The sequence below is a fragment of the Nicotiana tabacum genome, chromosome 7, assembly GCF_000715075.1.
Source record: "Nicotiana tabacum cultivar K326 chromosome 7, ASM71507v2, whole genome shotgun sequence".
Lineage (NCBI taxonomy): Eukaryota > Viridiplantae > Streptophyta > Magnoliopsida > Solanales > Solanaceae > Nicotiana > Nicotiana tabacum.
The window spans coordinates 79,389,311-79,406,668 of record NC_134086.1 but is presented as its reverse complement, the minus strand read 5'-3'; positions in this window follow the sequence as shown (position 1 = coordinate 79,406,668).

Below are 17,358 nucleotides of genomic sequence, written 5' to 3'. Positions count from 1 at the left end.
CCCAAAACTCCCCGAAACTCAAAACCGAACATCCCGGCAAATAAAAATAGCAGAAATAAATACGAGGAAAGCAGTTAATAGGGGATCGGGGCATTAATTCTTAAGACGACCGGCCGGGTCGTCACAGCGTTATCTTGATTCACTTGATCGACAAAGTCATGAACAACATCATATTGATAGCCATCAAATTCACCGAGACCAGATATATTGTCATCAGACACTCGCTGACGATCTAATTAAAATAATAGAAAGAGAAGGCATAACTGTTGAGTGATGATTCAGAGAAGGCATAACTGTTGAGTGATTTGGTTTATCAGTAAAAAATTACCTTAGAATCAGTAACATCCTCCCTCGTTTGCTTGGTTTCCTTCATATTAAAAAAATTGAACACTTTTCAAAGGAAGAAACTACATAATTGTTGAGTGTCTTAACTGTATCAGTCAACTACAACAAAAAAAAACAAAAAAAACAAAAGTAAATCAACAACCATATTTATAACCAAAAAATTATGTATATACAAAAAGTACCGATAAACTACAGAAAAGCTAAAGCTCCAGTACCTTTCCATCAGTAGTCCTCAACTTCTCAACTTCAGCATTCAACAGATCAATGCGCACTGAAGGATCATAACTCGGGTTAGGTTGTCGATCCATCTTCTGAGGAAAAGGTCATTTAGACTGTTGCTCCATATTCTAAGGATAAGGTCGTTTAGAATGTTGCTCCATATTCTAAGGACAAGGTGGAGATGCAGCGACATAATCATCAGTGTGAAAGGCAGGCACCTCCCTTGATGCAACATCATCGACATTAACTTCAAAAAGCGTGTCGATGTTCAGAGTTGACATCTCTTCACGAGTAGGGGAAATGTTCCTATAGTTCAACTACAAGAAGAAAAACTGGATTACAATAGTAGAAAAAGGAAATTATGACATATTCATAAATATACATACTTACAGAAAAACTGAAATCATATATGAAGAAGTATTATGGTACAAAATGTTTACCTTGTCGATACTAGACATGATCACATTGCCAGTCAAATCCGCATATATTGGAGTTTCAATGACTTTTAAATTAAGAATGCGTGGCACACTTGTGCCAACACGAACAGCTAGATACTTGTCAACCATAGATCAATACTCAAAAAACCATATTTGTAATGCAAGTGGCAAACCTCCAAGCCTATACATTGTCAAATAGTCACACTGTTTGTCCCTCATTGTATTTAAAATATCTTCAAATGAATTTTTCCCCAAGCATACGTCTAATATTGACCACTTTCAATGATATCAAAATTATCTTTGTTGATACCGTGATTATTGGCATCTGAGAATCTGAAATGATGGACAAACACCATCAAGGCCATCTTGAACGCATCTTCATCCGACTCCGGTCCTTTTTCTTGAAGCGATCAAGAAGCTGCCCCCTCGTTATAGCCTTTTTTTCATCTCCTAGAAAATACTCTTTAAGCAACCTATTGACATCTGGGTTGTCATGGAAAGTGGCGTCTTCTTCTACACACTTCAAACCAGTGATAACAACAAACTCTCCAATGCCAAAACGCAGCAAACAACCATTAATTTTCACGTCTTGGGATGACTTCCCTCAATAGTATACAATGAATAAGTTGATTTTAAATTTTAAATTGAGGGAGGTCCAAGAAGTACCCAAAATAACTAGCACGGAACATTTGAAGTTGCGTGTCAGTCAAAGATTGCTTCAAAATGCTCACAATATCAGTCTCGGTATGGGAACTAATCCTGTTGTGGAAATGATCAACTGGTTGTATATAGAAGTCTCCAACCTTGCATATGGAAAAATAACAAGAAATAGAGCAGGAACAAAAACTATACTAAAACATTGTATAAATCAGTGTAGCAGTACTTGTATAAAGATGTATAAACAACTGTATAACTTTGTATGAAATTATATAAGCATGTATAAAATTAATAGCAACACAGGGAATACCTTCAGCTTAGCTTTTCTCTCATTCAATTTACAGTGAATAGCAAACCTTTGTTCTCTGGATATGCAATCAAGACCACTCTCACCATCGTCCTTGATCTTTCTCTTTTTTGATTTAACACTGGGGCCTACATCATCTTCAATAACCAAATCAACTTTCAGCTTTTCTTTTGATTTTTCAGGTCTCCCACATTTTTTACTCCTTATTCTAACGATGTTAACTGGAGTAGGAGTATTACTCGTTTTCAAACGATTCATTCGAATGCTCTCTTGTTGCAACTTTTTTGTAGGAGCAGGAGACTCAAAATCATCATCATCGGGAGCCTGGACATGCGGATTCGCTTCAGAAGCAGGGGTTTAGGGCAAGTCCCTCGATGATTTAACTGGAGTAGGAGTATTCTTCGTTTGCAAACGAGTCATTTGACTGCTCTCTTATTGCGAGTTTTTAGGAGGAGCAGGAGACTCAAAATCATCATCATCTGGGGCCTGGACATGCACATTAGCTTCAGAATCAGGGTTTAAGGTCAAGTCCCTCAAACTTTTCGCAAAATCGAACTTAACGCCTTTTCCAGCAACCTTCATTTTGCTTTTAGAAGCAGGTATTTTTGAATGCATTTTCTACAATAAAACAAACAAACAAAGCTTTAACAAAAGTGAAGACAAGTGAAGGAAAACACAAAAATCAAACCAAAAATAAAGGCCATGAACACAAAGCAGAGGCCAATTTTTCCAAATTGTAACAAAACTCAAAAAATAAAAAATTCTACCCTAAAAGTCGAAATAACAAAGCATGCAAACTGAAACATCAAGTTTAGTCCCAGAACGAAGATAGAAGGAACACAAAATCAAACGACAAACACAACAACATTGTAAAGAAAATAGTCATAATCAGAAAATCAAAAAAATTAAAAATAAAACAAAATTCAAAACCAAAACTGTGGTAAAAGCATAAAATAAAATGAAAATTACCTGAAAATAAGAGTGAAAACTCGAAAAAGTACTTAAGACCCAACAATGGAGGTCGGTTTCCTTCGTCTCTGAGAAAAGCGTGAGGAAGAGAGAGAGAAAGAAACGGAGAAATTGAAATTTAAAAACGAAAACCATTGTTTTAATATTTATAGGGTACGGGTGAAAACTAAATTTCAAAATATATACAACCTGGTCTAAACCAGGTAAGGGTTTCAAATGTGGGCTATTTTCGAATGGGTTGTATGGCCCAAGTGATATATGATGTAATTTCTTTGTTTTTCTTGGATTAGGTCTGATTGTTTAGTCTTTTTGTGTGTAGATATATAGGTGTAGGTATAGGGATTAATTGGTGGAAGAGATAAGGATTGGGAGTGTGGTTATCTAGGGTAGGTATTATTTGTAGGAAATTGTTAGGAAAGTGCATGTGAATTAGATGATAAGAGAGAATCTTTTGCCATGTGACAATTTTCCATTGGTTCTTTTTTTCCTTTCTTGATAATTACTAAAAAGAATCTACTCCTACTAAATAAGCAAATAAAAAGCAAGGTAAAATTACTACACTCAATATTTATTTCTCAAAACCTCTCACTTAAAATTAAACTAAGCTAAATAAAATTATATTCCTTTTTTTGTTGAAACTTTTCTTTGTTTGTAAAATAAAAAATAAAACTAACACTTTAAAAATATGTAACTCTTTTTTGTAATTTTTAAATTATATAAAATAAGCCTATAAAAAGGTGAAATAAAACTACAATATTAAAATTATACTTAAAATCTATTTAAATACTAAAAGTGAGTGAAAAAATCAAATATGGTAAAAAATTAGGTGCTCACAGCTGCCCCACTTTGCTTGGAAACATGAAGAGTTTTCAGGCAAAGACAAAGTGAGTTGTGTGACTAATTTTTGACCATATTGTTATTTAGAAGAGGAAGAAAGTAAAAGAAAAATGTGCAATCGAGTCCTGGTTTTGGACATCCTACATATCCCGGGTTATAAGGGAATCAGGTCGCGTGTATGTAACGACCCGGCCAGTCGTTTCATGAGTTACCGGTCCGTTTCACCCATTTTTGCTTCTTATTGCCTTGTTCAGTTGTATTTTGTGTTACAGGGTTGGTTGGTTCGGGTACAGAGAAGTTTTGGTAAGGTTTGAGACACTTAGTCTCCTTTGAGGAAGCATAAGTTGGAAAAGTCAACCGGATGTTGATTTATGTGTTAAAGGGCTCGGATGTGAGTTCTGATGGTTCGGATATCTTCGGGAGGTGATTTGGGACTTAGGAGCGTGATCGGAATGTGTTTTGGAGGTCCAGAGTAGATTTAGGCTTGAATTGGCGAAATTGGAATTTTGGCATTTTCCGGTTGGTAGGTGAGATTTTGATATAGGGGTCGGAATGGAATTTCGGAACTTGCAGTAGGTCCGTTGGGTCATTTGGGATGTGTGTATAAAATTTCAGGTCATTCGGACGTGATTTGATAAACTTTTTGATCGGAAGCAGAATTTAGAAGATTTTGGAATTCTTATGCTTGAATCCGATGCGAATTTGGTGTTTAATGTTGTTTTGAGCATTGCGAAGGTTGGAACAAGTTTAAATGATGTTATGGGATATGTTGGCATGTTTAGTTGAAGTACCGAGGGCCTCGGGTGAGTTTCAGGTAGTCAATCGGACTATTTCATGTTTTGGAAAATTGCAGAAACTGCTGTGTGTGTTGCAGACATTTAGCCTTCGCGTTCGTGAGTGGGCCCTTGCGTTCGCGAAGGGTTAGACTAGGAGACTGTGAAGTTGTCCTTCGTGTTTGCGAAGTAGGTCCCGCGATCGCGAAGGGCTGAGGCTCGAGGTCATCGCATTCGCGAGGTTATACCGCGTTCGCGTAGATGAAAGTTGAGCAGCTGGGTTCAGGTTAGCTTGTTCTTCGCGTTCGCGGTGAGTAAGGGAGCTAAGTCTTCGTGTTCACGAGTTGGGAGTCGCGATCGCGATGAAGGACATTTTGGTCAACGTCAGTTTGTGCTTCGCGAATGTGAGGCTTTGACTGCGTTTGCAAAGAAGGATTTGAATGCCTGGGCAGAATGTTTAAATAGCCATTGTCCGCGATTTTGGGCTAACTTTCACCATTTTTGGGCGATTATGAAGCTTTTTGAAGAAGATTAAAGAGGGATTCAAGGGGGAACACTTGGAGGTAAGATTTATGGACTTAATATACTCGATTCTAATGTGAATGCTACCTAATTAATCATGAAATTTAAGCCTAATATTGAAGAAATAGGGCTTGTAATTGGAGACCTAGAATTTTGGATTTGAGGGGTCGCTGTGGTTGGATTTTTATGCTTTCGATATGAATGAACTCGGGGAGTGATAAGGAGTCTATTGATATAATTTTTATCAGAATTCGAGACGTGGTCCCGGGGGTCGGGTTTGGCCAATATCGGGATTTGTGTTGTAATTTGATTTCTTTCGGGTGGAATTTGTTCCCTTAGCATATTTTGATGATTTTGTACTGATTTTGGTTAGATTTGGAACATCTGGAGGTCGATTCGAGAGGCAAAGGCATCGCGGGTTAGAGATTGGGCCGGATAGAGGCGAGTAATGATTGTAAATGTTGTCCTGAGGGTATGAAGCCCTGGATTTCAAATCGTTATGCTATATTGAGGTGACACACACGATAGATGACGAGTGTGGGGTCGTGCACCATTGGGGATTGTGACTTAGTCCATCCTAAATGACCATTTTACCGCATATTTGACTGAAAACTATTTGCTATCATCATGTTTTGGGCTGAATGCCATATTTGGGCATCATGCCAACTATTTGAACCCTTAGGGGATTTTTACTGATATTTCCTCACTGTTTTGACTTTATCCTTTACTCAGTCATGTTATATTCTAATGTTTTCATAGTTTAGCCATGTTTACTCTGTTTTAATACATTAAATGATATTTTAAATGATAATTTGGGCTGAGCATCATGTTTTACTGTTGCCCGAGTGGCTTATGAGATTCTGACTGAGTAAGACTGAAGGCCTCTGTTGTGAGGATACACTGATTTATGATTATGAGGCCGAGGGCCTAAGATTGTACGCCACGAGGTGGCTTGTTGATATGAGGTCGAGAGCCTACTAATTATGCCACGAGATGGATTGATATTATGCTTGGGTCGTAAGGGGCCCCTCCCGGAGTCTGTACACCCCCAATGAGCGTGGGTACCTATTGTGATATGAGATATAGCCCGAGGGGCTAGTATTGTTCCATGATATTGCCCGAGGGGCGGATTCTATTGACATTATGCCTGGGGGCGGATTTTTATGTGACTATCTTTTCTAACTGCCTGTCATTTACTTGTTTTACTGTTAAAAAGGTATTTTAAAGAAGCTTAATTTGAACTAAGGTGTTTCATGAGATTTCACAGCTTTATTGCACTTTACTGGTTTTACTCTGCCTCTTATTAGCATGTTGTTGTGTTTTTATGTGATTCCTTATCTCTCAGTATTCATTTATTATTATTACTCACTGAGTTGGAGTACTCACTTTACTCCCTATACCCTGTGTGCAGATTCAGACGCTTCAGGTCCCGCTAGCGAGTGTTGATTCTTCCAGCTCAGGCGGATTCAGAGATTCACTAGGTAGCTGCTCGGCGTTCACAACCCAGTGCTTCTCCCACTATCTTATATTCTCTTGTTTTAGTTTTGTAATGGACTATGTATATTCTTCCTATTTTAGATCAGTTAGTAGATGCTCATGACTGGTGACACCCCGATGTCGGGCTATATCTATTCGGCAAATGTACTGTTTCACCTTATTTTTGGATTATTAATATGTTAAAGACTTAATTTGTATTATTTTAATTGCTTAAAAATGAATTGTGAGTGTGTCGGCTGGCCTTGTCTTTACGAGAGGCGCCATCACGATCGGGTTTGGGTTTAGGGTCGTGACAAGTTGGTATCAAAGCCTAGGTTACATAGGTCTCACGAGTCATGAGCAAGTTTAGTAGAGTCTCGCGGATCGGTACAGAGACGTCTATATTTATCCTCGAGAGGCTGCAGAACCTTTAGGAAAAACTTCATATTCTTGAAATTCTTGTCGTGCGAATCTGTTGATCCGAGCACTAAACTTCTGTTATTCTATTCTCTCATAGATGGTGAGGAAACACACTACCGGTTAGGATGGACGACCACTAGTACCACTAGCTATGGCCACTAGAGGCCGAGGACGCGGTCGTGGTCGCGGTAGGGGCAGGGGTATGGCCCGCACGTCAGCTAGGGTAGCACCTGCAGATCAACCAACCGCCCCAGTTCAGGATCAGGTCCTAGTTGTGGATGCTCCAATAGTACCAGCTAAAGTACCAGCTATGCCCATTATGATTCCGGGTCGTCAGGAGGCCTTGGATCAGATTCTATCAGTATGCATTGGCCTAGCTCAGGCAATCTCAGTTACTACAGCTGCAGCTACTTCTCAGTTTGGGGGAGGCACCCAGACTCCTACCGCTCACGCACCTGAGCAGGTCGTGCAGGGACTTCAGATACTAGGGGCACATCCAGCCCAATTGGTTGCAGCTGCTCAGGACTATGTAGCTCCTGCCATGCCATAGGACGAGCAACGCAGGTTGGAGAGGTTTGGTAGACTTCAGCCTCCGATAAGTGTTAGAGGATTCTTCGCACAACGGATATTCTAGAGACCAGCGGGGTCACTTTCACTACTTTTCAGTTTTTTGGAGCTGCCTTCACTTGGTGGGAGGCTTATGAGAGGCATAGTCCTGTTGATGCAGCACCCCTTACCTGGCAGCAGTTCTTCGTTCTCTTTCTGGAGAAGTATGTGCCACAGTCTCATAGAGAGAAGCTGTGCAGGTAGTTTTAGTGGTTGCATCAGGGAGAGATTACTATGACGTAGTATGAGATGAGGTTCTCAAAGTTAGATCGTCATGCTATTTGGTTGGTTCCGATAGATAGAGAGAGTATTAGGAGGTTCGTTAATGGCCTCACTTAGCAGCTTCATATTTTCATGACCAGGGAGAGGGTGTCTGGTGCTACTTTTGAGGAGGTTGTAGACATTGCTCGTGAGATTGAGTCAGTTCATCGCCAGGAGCGAGATGAGAGGGAAGCCAACAGGTCTTGGGGATTTGGTAGTTATGGTGGTCCTCTTTCGAGAGGTATGTTTCAGCACGACAGAGGTCGTCCATTAAGGCATGCTCAGCCAGCTCGCCCAGATTATCGTGGGGCGTCATCGGGTCATGGTTCTCACAGTTCTCATTAGGGCCAGTCATCACTTAGTGCCTTTCTAGCTCAGAGTTTGTCCCGTGCTCCTTCAGTTTAGGGCTCTTCTATGCCAGGTGAATCTGCTAGTCATTTCGGTGCTAGAGGTTCCCTTCAGTCCCCGTCTCTAGTGCTCAGGAGTTGGTATGAGTGTAGAGATATGGGTCATATATGGAGGCAGTGTCCTCGTCATCTTGCGGGTTCATCTCAGCAGAGGAGTCAGCCATCGGCTTCAGCACTAGTTGCTTCACCACCACCCACCCACCCAGCTAGGGGTAGAAGTCAGTCATCTAGGGGTCGCCCTAGAGGGGAGGTCGATCAGGTGGCGGTCAGGCCCGTTTCTATGCACTTCCAGGTAGACCCGATGCTATTGCTTCTGATGCTATTATTACAGATATTTTCTCAGTCTTCCACAGAGATGCTTCTGTATTATTTGACCCCGGTCCTACCTTTTTCTTATGTGTCATCATACTTTGCTTGTTATTTGGATACGGCATGTGAGTCTCTTGTTTTACCTGTTCATGTATCTACTCCGGTGGGCGATACAGTTGTTGTAGACCGTGTGTACCGGTCATGTGTGGTGACTATTGGGGGTTTGGAGACCCAAGTGGATCTGTTATTATTATGTATGGTAGACTTTGATGTTATTTTGGGCATGGATTGGCTATCTCCGTATCATGCTATTCTAGATTATCATGCTAAGATAGTGACATTGGCTATACCGGGTGTGCCACGGATTGAGTGGCGAGGTTTGACTGATTATGTTCCCAGTAGGGTAATCTCATTCTTAAAGGCCCAGCGTATGGTTAGGAAGGGTTGTCTTTCGTATCTAGCCTTTGTGAGGGATGTCGGTGCAGAGACTCCCAGTATTAATTTTGTTCTAGTTGTGAGGGATTTTCCCGATGTCTTTCCTACAGTCCTGCTGGGCATGCCACCAGACATGGATATTGATTTTGGTATTGACCCGGTGCCGGGCACTCAGCCCATTTCTATTCCGCCGTATCGTATGGCACTAGCAGAGTTGAAGGAGTTAAAGGAGAAGCTTCAGGAACTTCTTGATAAGGGGTTCATTCGGCCTTGTGTATTGCCTTAGGGTGCGCCGGTTCTATTTGTGAAGAAGAAGGATGGCACAATGAGGATGTGCATTGATTATAGGTAGTTGAACAAAGTAAAAGTTAAGAACAAGTATCTTCTGCCTCGCATTGATGATTTATTCCACTAGCTTTAAGGAGCGAGAGTGTTATCCAAGATTAATATCCATTCAGGTTATCACCAGTTGAAGATCAGGGACCTGATTATTCTTAAAACGGCTTTCAAGACCCGATATAGTAATTATGAGTTCTTGGTGATGTCTTTTGGGCTGACCAATGCCCCAGTAGTGTTCATGCATTTGATGAACGGCATGTTCCGGCCTTATCTCAACTCGTTTATCATAGTTTTCATTGATGATATTCTAGTGTATTCGTGTAGTAAAGAGGAGCTCGCAAAGCATTTGAGAGTTGTGTTGCGGAGATTGAGGGAGGAGAAGCTTTATGCAAAGTTCTCCAAGTGTGAGTTTTGGCTCAGTTCAGTGGCTTTCTTGGGGCACGTAGTGTCCAGTGAGGGTATTCAGGTCGATCCGAAGAAGATAGAGGCAGTTCAGAATTGGCCCAGACCGTCCTAAGCCACAGAGATTCACAGCTTTCTTGGTTTGGCGGGCTATTATCGTCGGTTTGTTCAGGGATTCTCATTTATTGCATCGCCCTTGACCAAGTTGACTCAGAAGTGTGCTTCATTTGTATGGTCGGATGGGTATGAGGAGAGCTTTCAGAAGCTCAAGACAGCCCTGACCACAACTGCAGTGTTAGTTTTGCCATTAGCTTCAAGTTCATATACCATGTATTGTGATGCATCAAGAGTTGGTATTGGGTGTGTATTGATGCAAGAGGGTAGAGTTATTTCTTATGCTTCCTGTCAGTTGAAGTCCTATGATAAGAACTACCCCGTTCATGATTTGGAGTTGGCTGCCATTGTTCATGCATTGAAGATTTGGAGGCATTACTTGTATGGTGTGTCTTGTGAGGTGTTTACGGATCATCGTAGCCTCCATCACTTATTCAAGTAGAAGGATCTCAATTTGAGGCAGCGGAGATGGTTGGAGTTGCATAAGGATTATGATATCACTATATTGTACCATCCGAGGAAGGACAATGTGGTGACCGATGCTTTGAGCCGAAAGGCGGTGAGTATGGGGAGTTTGGCCTATATTCTAGTTGGGGAGAGACGTCTTGCATTTGATGTTCAGGCCTTGGCCAATCGGTTCATGAGGTTGGATATTTCAGAGTCCGGTCGGGTATTGGCTTGTGTGTTTTCTCGGTCTTCCTTATATGATCGCATCAGAGAGCACCAGTATGATGATCCTCATTTACTTGTCCTTAAGGATAGAGTTCAGCACAATGATGCTAGAGATGTGACTATTGGTGATGATGAGGTGTTGAGGATGCAGGGCCGGATATGTGTGCCCAATGTAGATAGGCTTCAGGAGTTGATTCTGGAGGAGGCCCATAGCTTGCGGTATTCCATTCATCCAGGTGCTGCAAAGATGTATCAGGATCTGAGACATCATTATTGGTGGAGGAGGATGAAGAAGGACATTGTGGAATTTGTAGCTCGATGTCTCAATTGTCAGCAGGTGAAATATGAGCATCAGAGACCGGGTGGCTTGCTTCAGCAGATGGATATTCCAGAGTGGACATGGGAGCGGATCACCATGGACTTTGTAGTTGGGCTCCCATGGACTTTGGAGAAATTCGATGCTATTTGGGTGATTGTGGATCGGTTGACCAAGTCCACGCACTTCGTTCCTGTGTGTACTACCTATTCTTTAGAGCGGTTGGCAGAGATCTATATCCAAGAGATTGTTCGTTTGCATGGTGTCCCAGTTTCCATCATTTCAGATAGGGGCACTCAATTTACTTCGCAGTATTGGAGGTCTGTGCAACGAGAGTTCGGTACTCACGTTGAGTTGAGCATAGCTTTTCACCCTTAGACGGACGGACAGTCCGAGCGCACTATTCAGATATTGGAGGACATGTTGCGTGCTTGTGTCATTGATTTCGGATGTTCATGGGATCAGTTTCTACCGCTTGCAGAGTTTGCTTATAACAACAACTACTAGTCGAGTATTTATATGGCTCCATATGAAGCTTCGTATGAGAGGCGGTGTAGATCTCCAGTTGGTTGGTTTGAGCTGAGTGAGGCTAGGCTATTGGGGACAGACTTGGTGTAGGATGCTTTAGAAAAGGTGAAAGTGATTCAAGAGAGGCTTCATATAGAACAGTCGAGACAAAAGAGTTATGTTGACAGGAAGGTTCGGGATGTGTCCTACATGGTTGGTGAGAAGGTTCGGTTAAAGGTTTCACCCATGAAGGGTGTTATGAGATTTGGGAAGGAGGGTAAGTTGAGTCCTCGGTTCATTGGGCCTTTTGAGGTGCTTCGGAGGATTAGGAAGGTGGCTTATGAGCTTGCCTTGCTACCCAGCTTGTCGAGTGTGCATCCGGTATTTCATGTTTCTATGCTCCGAAAGTATATTGGGGATCTGTCTCATGTTTTGGATTTCAGCACGGTCCAGTTAGATGATGATTTGACTTATGATGTGGAGCCAGTAGCTATTTTTGGGCGTCAGGTTCGAAAGTTGAGATAAAAGGATATAGCCTCAGTGAAAGTGCAGTGGAGAGGTCGGCCCGTGGAGTAGGCTACCTGGGAGACCGAGCGGGAGATACGGAGCAGATATCCTCACTTGTTTGAGGCTTCAGGTATGTTTCTTGACTCGTTCGAGGACAAACGTTTGTTTAAGAGGGGGAGGATGTAACGACCAGGCCGGTTGTTTCATGAGTTACCACTCTGTTTCCCCCATTTCTGCTTCTTATTGCCTTGTTCAGCTGTATTTTGTGTTACCGGGTTGGTTGGTTCTGGTTCAGAGAAGTTTTGGTAAGGTTTGAGACACTTAGTCTCCTTTGAGGAAGCTTAAGTTAGAAAAGTCAACCGGATGTTGACTTATGTGTTAAAGGGCTCGGATGTGAGTTCTGATGGATCGGATTGCTTTGGTGGTGATTTGGGACTTAGAAGCGTGATTGGAATGTGTTTTGGAGGTCCGGAGTATATTTAGGCTTGAATTGGCAAAATTGGAATTTTGGTGTTTTCCGGTTGGTAGGTGAGATTTTGATATAGGGGTCGGAATGGAATTCCGGAAGTTGCAGTAGGTCCGTTGGGTCATTTGGGATGTGCGTGCAAAATTTCAGGTCATTCGGACGTGGTTTGATAGACTTTGATCGGAAGCGGAATTTAGAAGATTTTGGAATTCTTAGGCTTGAATGCGATGCGAATTTGGTGTTTTAGTGTTGTTTTGAGCATTGCGAAGGTTGGAACAAGTTTGAATGATGTTATGGGATATGTTGGCATGTTTGGTCCCGGGGGCCTCGGGTGAGTTTCGGGTGGTCAATCGGACTATTTCATGTTTTGGAAAGTTGCAGAAACTTTTGTGTGTGTGTGTTACAGACATTTAGCCTTCGCATTCGCCAGTGGGCCCTCGCATTTGCGAAGGGTTAGGCTGGGAGGCTGTGAAGTTGGCCTTCGTGCTCACGAAGAAGGTCCCGCGATCGCGTAGGGTTGAGGCTCGAGGTCATCGTATTTGCGAGGTTATGGCGCGTTTGCATAGAGGAAAGTTGAGCAGCTGGGTTCAGGTTGGCTTGTTCTTCACGTTCGTGGATAGGGAGTCGCGTTCGCGATGAGTAAGAGAGCTAAGTCTTTGCATTCGCAAGCTGGAAGTCGCGATCGCGATGAAGGAAATTTTGGTCAACGTCAGTTTGTGCTTTGCAAACGTGAGGCTTTGACCGCGTTCGCGAAGAAGGATTTGAATGCCTGGGCAGAATGTTTAAATAGCCATTGTCCGCGATTTTGGGGCTAACTTTCACCATTTTTGGGCGATTTTGAAGATTTTTGAAGAAGATTGAAGAGGGATTCAAGGGGAAACACTTGGAGGTAAGATTTATGGATTTAATACTCGATTCTAATGTAAATTCTATCTAATTAATTATGGAATTTAAGCCTAATATTGAAGAACTAGGGCTTGTAATTGGAGACCTAGAATTTGGGATTTGAGGGGTCGTTGTAGTTGGATTTTGATGCTTTTGATATGAATGAACTCGGGGAGTGATAAGGAGTCTATTGATGTAAGTTTTATCAGAATTCAAGACGTGGTCCCGGGGGTCGGGTTTGGCCAATATCGGGATTTGTGTTGTAATTTGATTTCTTTCCAGTGGAATTTGTTCCCTTAGCATATTTTGATGACTTTGTACAGATTTTGGTTAGATTTGGAACATCCGGAGGTCGATTCGAGAGGCAAAGGCATCGCGGGTTTGAGATTAGACCGGATAGAGGTGAGTAATGATTGTAAATGTTTTCCTGAGGGTATGAAACCCCGGATTTCACATCGTTGTGCTATATTGAGGTGACACACATGCTAGATGACGAGCGTGGGATCGTGCACCATTGGGGATTGCGACTTAGTCCATCCCGAATGACTGTTTTACCGCGTATTTGACTGAAAACTGTTTGCTATCATCATGTTTTGGGCTGAATGCCATATTTGGGCCTCGTGCCAACTATTTGAACCCTTAAGGACGTAAGGGGCTGAGCATCATGTTTTACTGTTGCCCGAGTGGTTTATGAGATTCTGACTGAGTAAGGCCGAGGTTATGTGTTGTACGGATACACTGATTTATGATTATGAGGCCGAGGGCCTGAGATTGTATGTCATGAGGTGGCTTGTTGACATGAGGCCGAGAGCCTACTGATTATGCCACGAGATGACTTGATATTGCACTTGGGCCGTAAGGGGCCCCTCCTAGAGTCTGTACACCCCCAGTGAGCGTGGGTACCCATTGTGATATGAGATATAGCCCAAGGGACTGGCGTTGTTCCATGATATTGCCCGAGGGGCGGATTCTGTTGACATTGTGCCCGAGGGGCGGATTTTTATGTGTTTATCTTTTCTAACTGCCTGTCATTTACTTGTTTTACTGTTAAATTTTTTTTAAAGAAGCTTAAACTGAACTAAGGTGTTTCATAAGATTTCACAGCTTTATTGCACTTTACTGGTTTTACTTTGCCTCTTATTAGCATGTTGCTGTGTTTTTACTTGATTCCTTATCGCTCAGTCTTTATTTGTTATTATTACTCACTGAGTTGGAGTACTCACTTTACTCGCTGCACCCTGTGTGCAGATTCAGGCGCTTCAGATCCCACTAGCGAGTGTTGATTCTTCCAACTCAGGCGGATTCAGAGATTCACTAGGTAGTTGCTCGGCGTTCGCAGCCCAGTGCTTCTCCCCCTATCTTATATTCTTTTGTTTTAGTTCTGTAATAGACTATATAGATTCTTCCTGTTTTAAATCGGTTAGTGAATGCTCATGACTGGTAACACCCCGATGTCGGGCTATGTCTATTCCGCAATTGTACTGTTTTACCTCATTTTTGGATTATTAATATGTTAAAGACTTAATTTGTATTATTTTAATTGCTTAAAAATGAATTGGGAGTGTGTCGGCTGGCCTTGTCTTCATGAGAGGCGCCATCACGACCTGGTCTGGGTTTAAGGTCGTGATAGTGTAGTTCAAGAATAATGATGGAGTGATGAGTTTGAGAGTAGAGCGAGGTTCTGTCGAGGCTCCAGTCTGCGGTCGTGTTATTACATCAAAATCAAAAAGAAAAAGACTAACTAAGCCTATCCGCTCGAGTTACGAGATTCCTATCTATGAGTCTTCTGAAGCTTGATCTTGAATCTTGGCTCTTTCTTCATGCGGACTCTAACCTGAATCTTGATTCTTGTTAGCTGCAGGTGCTGGTTCATTCTTTTCGGACCAAGGCTGGACATGCAAAACTTGTGACTTTAGTCATGTCTTGAGCGGTCCACTTCTGCACTTTGAGTTCAGTTCTTTTCTTTTTCTTCTTTTTCTTCTATTCCGGATTGAGACTTTTTATTTTGGTCGTCTCGAACCCTGTGTCTCGAGGTATAACCTTCTCAAACACCAAAACAAAAAAACGAACGAAATTTTTCTGCCCCAGTTTTCACTAAGAAAATTTCGTGAGTTATTCGTAACCAAAACTCTATACTACTTCATTATTGAAAGAAATAAAAATCAAGATTGTGTATCCTTGGGAAAAAGAGATTAGGGAATGGAGACTCTATATCTAAAATGAAATCAACTAGGGATTGGAGACCCTGTTGTTGGAAAATCATCAACTAGGGAGTGGTGACCCTATGTTGGCATCAGGTTATGTTGGCATCAACTAGGGCGTGGAAACCTTATGTTGGCATCAACTAGGGAGTGGTGACCCTATATTGACATCAGGTTATGCTTGCATCAACAAGGAAGTAGTGACCCTATGTTGACATCAGGTTATGTTGGCATCAAATAGGGGGTGAGCCTATGTTGGCATCAGGTTATGCTGGTATCAACTAGGGAGTGCCTTAGGTTAGAAAATCATCAGGTTATGTTGGCATCAACTAGGGAGTAGGACCCTATGTTGACATCAGGTTATGCTTACATCAACAAGGAAGTGGTGACCCTATGTTGGCATCATGTTATGCTAGCATCAGGTTATGTTGGCATCAATTGGGGAGTTTGAGACCCTATATTGTCATCAACTAGGGAGTGGTGACCCTACATTAGCATCAGGTTATGCTGGCATCAACTAGGGAGTGATCCCTATGTTGGAAAGTCATCAGGTTATGCTGACATCAACTAGGGAGTGGGACCCTATGTTGGAAAGTCATCAGGTTATGCTGGCATCAACTAGGGAGTGGAGACCCTATGTTGGAAAATCAATAACTAGGGAGTGGGGACCCTATGTTGGCATCATGTTATGCTGGCATCAATTAGGGAGTGGAGCCCCTATGTTGGTATCAACTAGGGAGTAGTGACCCTATGTTGGCATCAAGTTATGATGGCATCAACTATGGAGTGGAGAACCTACGTTGGGAGTTGAGACCCTATATCTAAAATGAAATTAACTAGGGATTGGAGACCCTATTGTTGGAAAATCATCAACTAGGGAGTGGTGACCCTATGTTGGCATTAGGTTATGCTGGCATCAACTAGGGAGTTTGAGACCCTATATTGGCATCAAATAGAGAGTGGTGACCCTATGTTGGCATCAGGTTATGCTGGCATCAACTAGGGAGTGCCCTAGGTTCGAAAATCATCAGGTTATGCTGGCATCAACTAGGGAGTGGGACCCTATGGTGGAAAGTCATCGGGTTAGACCGCATCAACTAAGGAGTGGGACCCTATGTTGGAAAAGTCATCGGGTTATGCTGGCATCAACTAGGGAGTGGGACCCTATGTTGGAAAAGTCATCGGGTTATGCTGGCATCAACTAGGGAGTGGGACCCTATGTTGGAAAAGTCATTGGGTTATGGCAACATCAACTAGGGAATGAGACCTTATGTTGGAAAATCATCGGGTTATGTCGGCATCAACTAGGGAGTGGGACCCTATGTTGGAAAATCAGCGGGTTATGCTGGCATCAACTGGGAGTGGAACCCTATGTTGGAAAAGTCATTGGGTTATGCCGGGCATCAAGTAGGGAGTGGGACCCTATGTTGGAAAAGTATCAACTAGGGAGTGGTGGCCCTATGTTGGCATCAGGTTATGCTGGTATCAACTAGAGAGTAGAGACCCTATGTTGGCATCAACTAGGGAGTGGTGACCTTATGTTGGCATTAGGTTATGTTGGCATCAGGTTATGCTAGCATCAACTAGGGAGTGGGACCTTATGTTAAAAAAGTCATCGGGTTATACCGGCATCAACTAGGGAGTGGGACCTTACGTTGGAAAGTCATCGGGTTTATGCCGGCATCAACTAGGGAGTGGGACCCTGTGTTGGAAAAGTCATCAGGATATGACGGCATCAACTATGGAGTGGGACCCTATGTTGGAAAAGTCATCGGGTTTTGCCGGCATCAACTAGGGAGTGGGACCCTATGTTGGAAAAGTTATCGAGTTATGCCGGCATCAACTAGGGAATGGGACCCTATGTTGGAAAAGTTATCGGGTTATGCCGGCATCAACTAGGGAGTGGGACCCTATGTTGGAAAAGTCATCGGGTTATGCCGGCATCAACTAGGGAGTGGGACCTTATGTT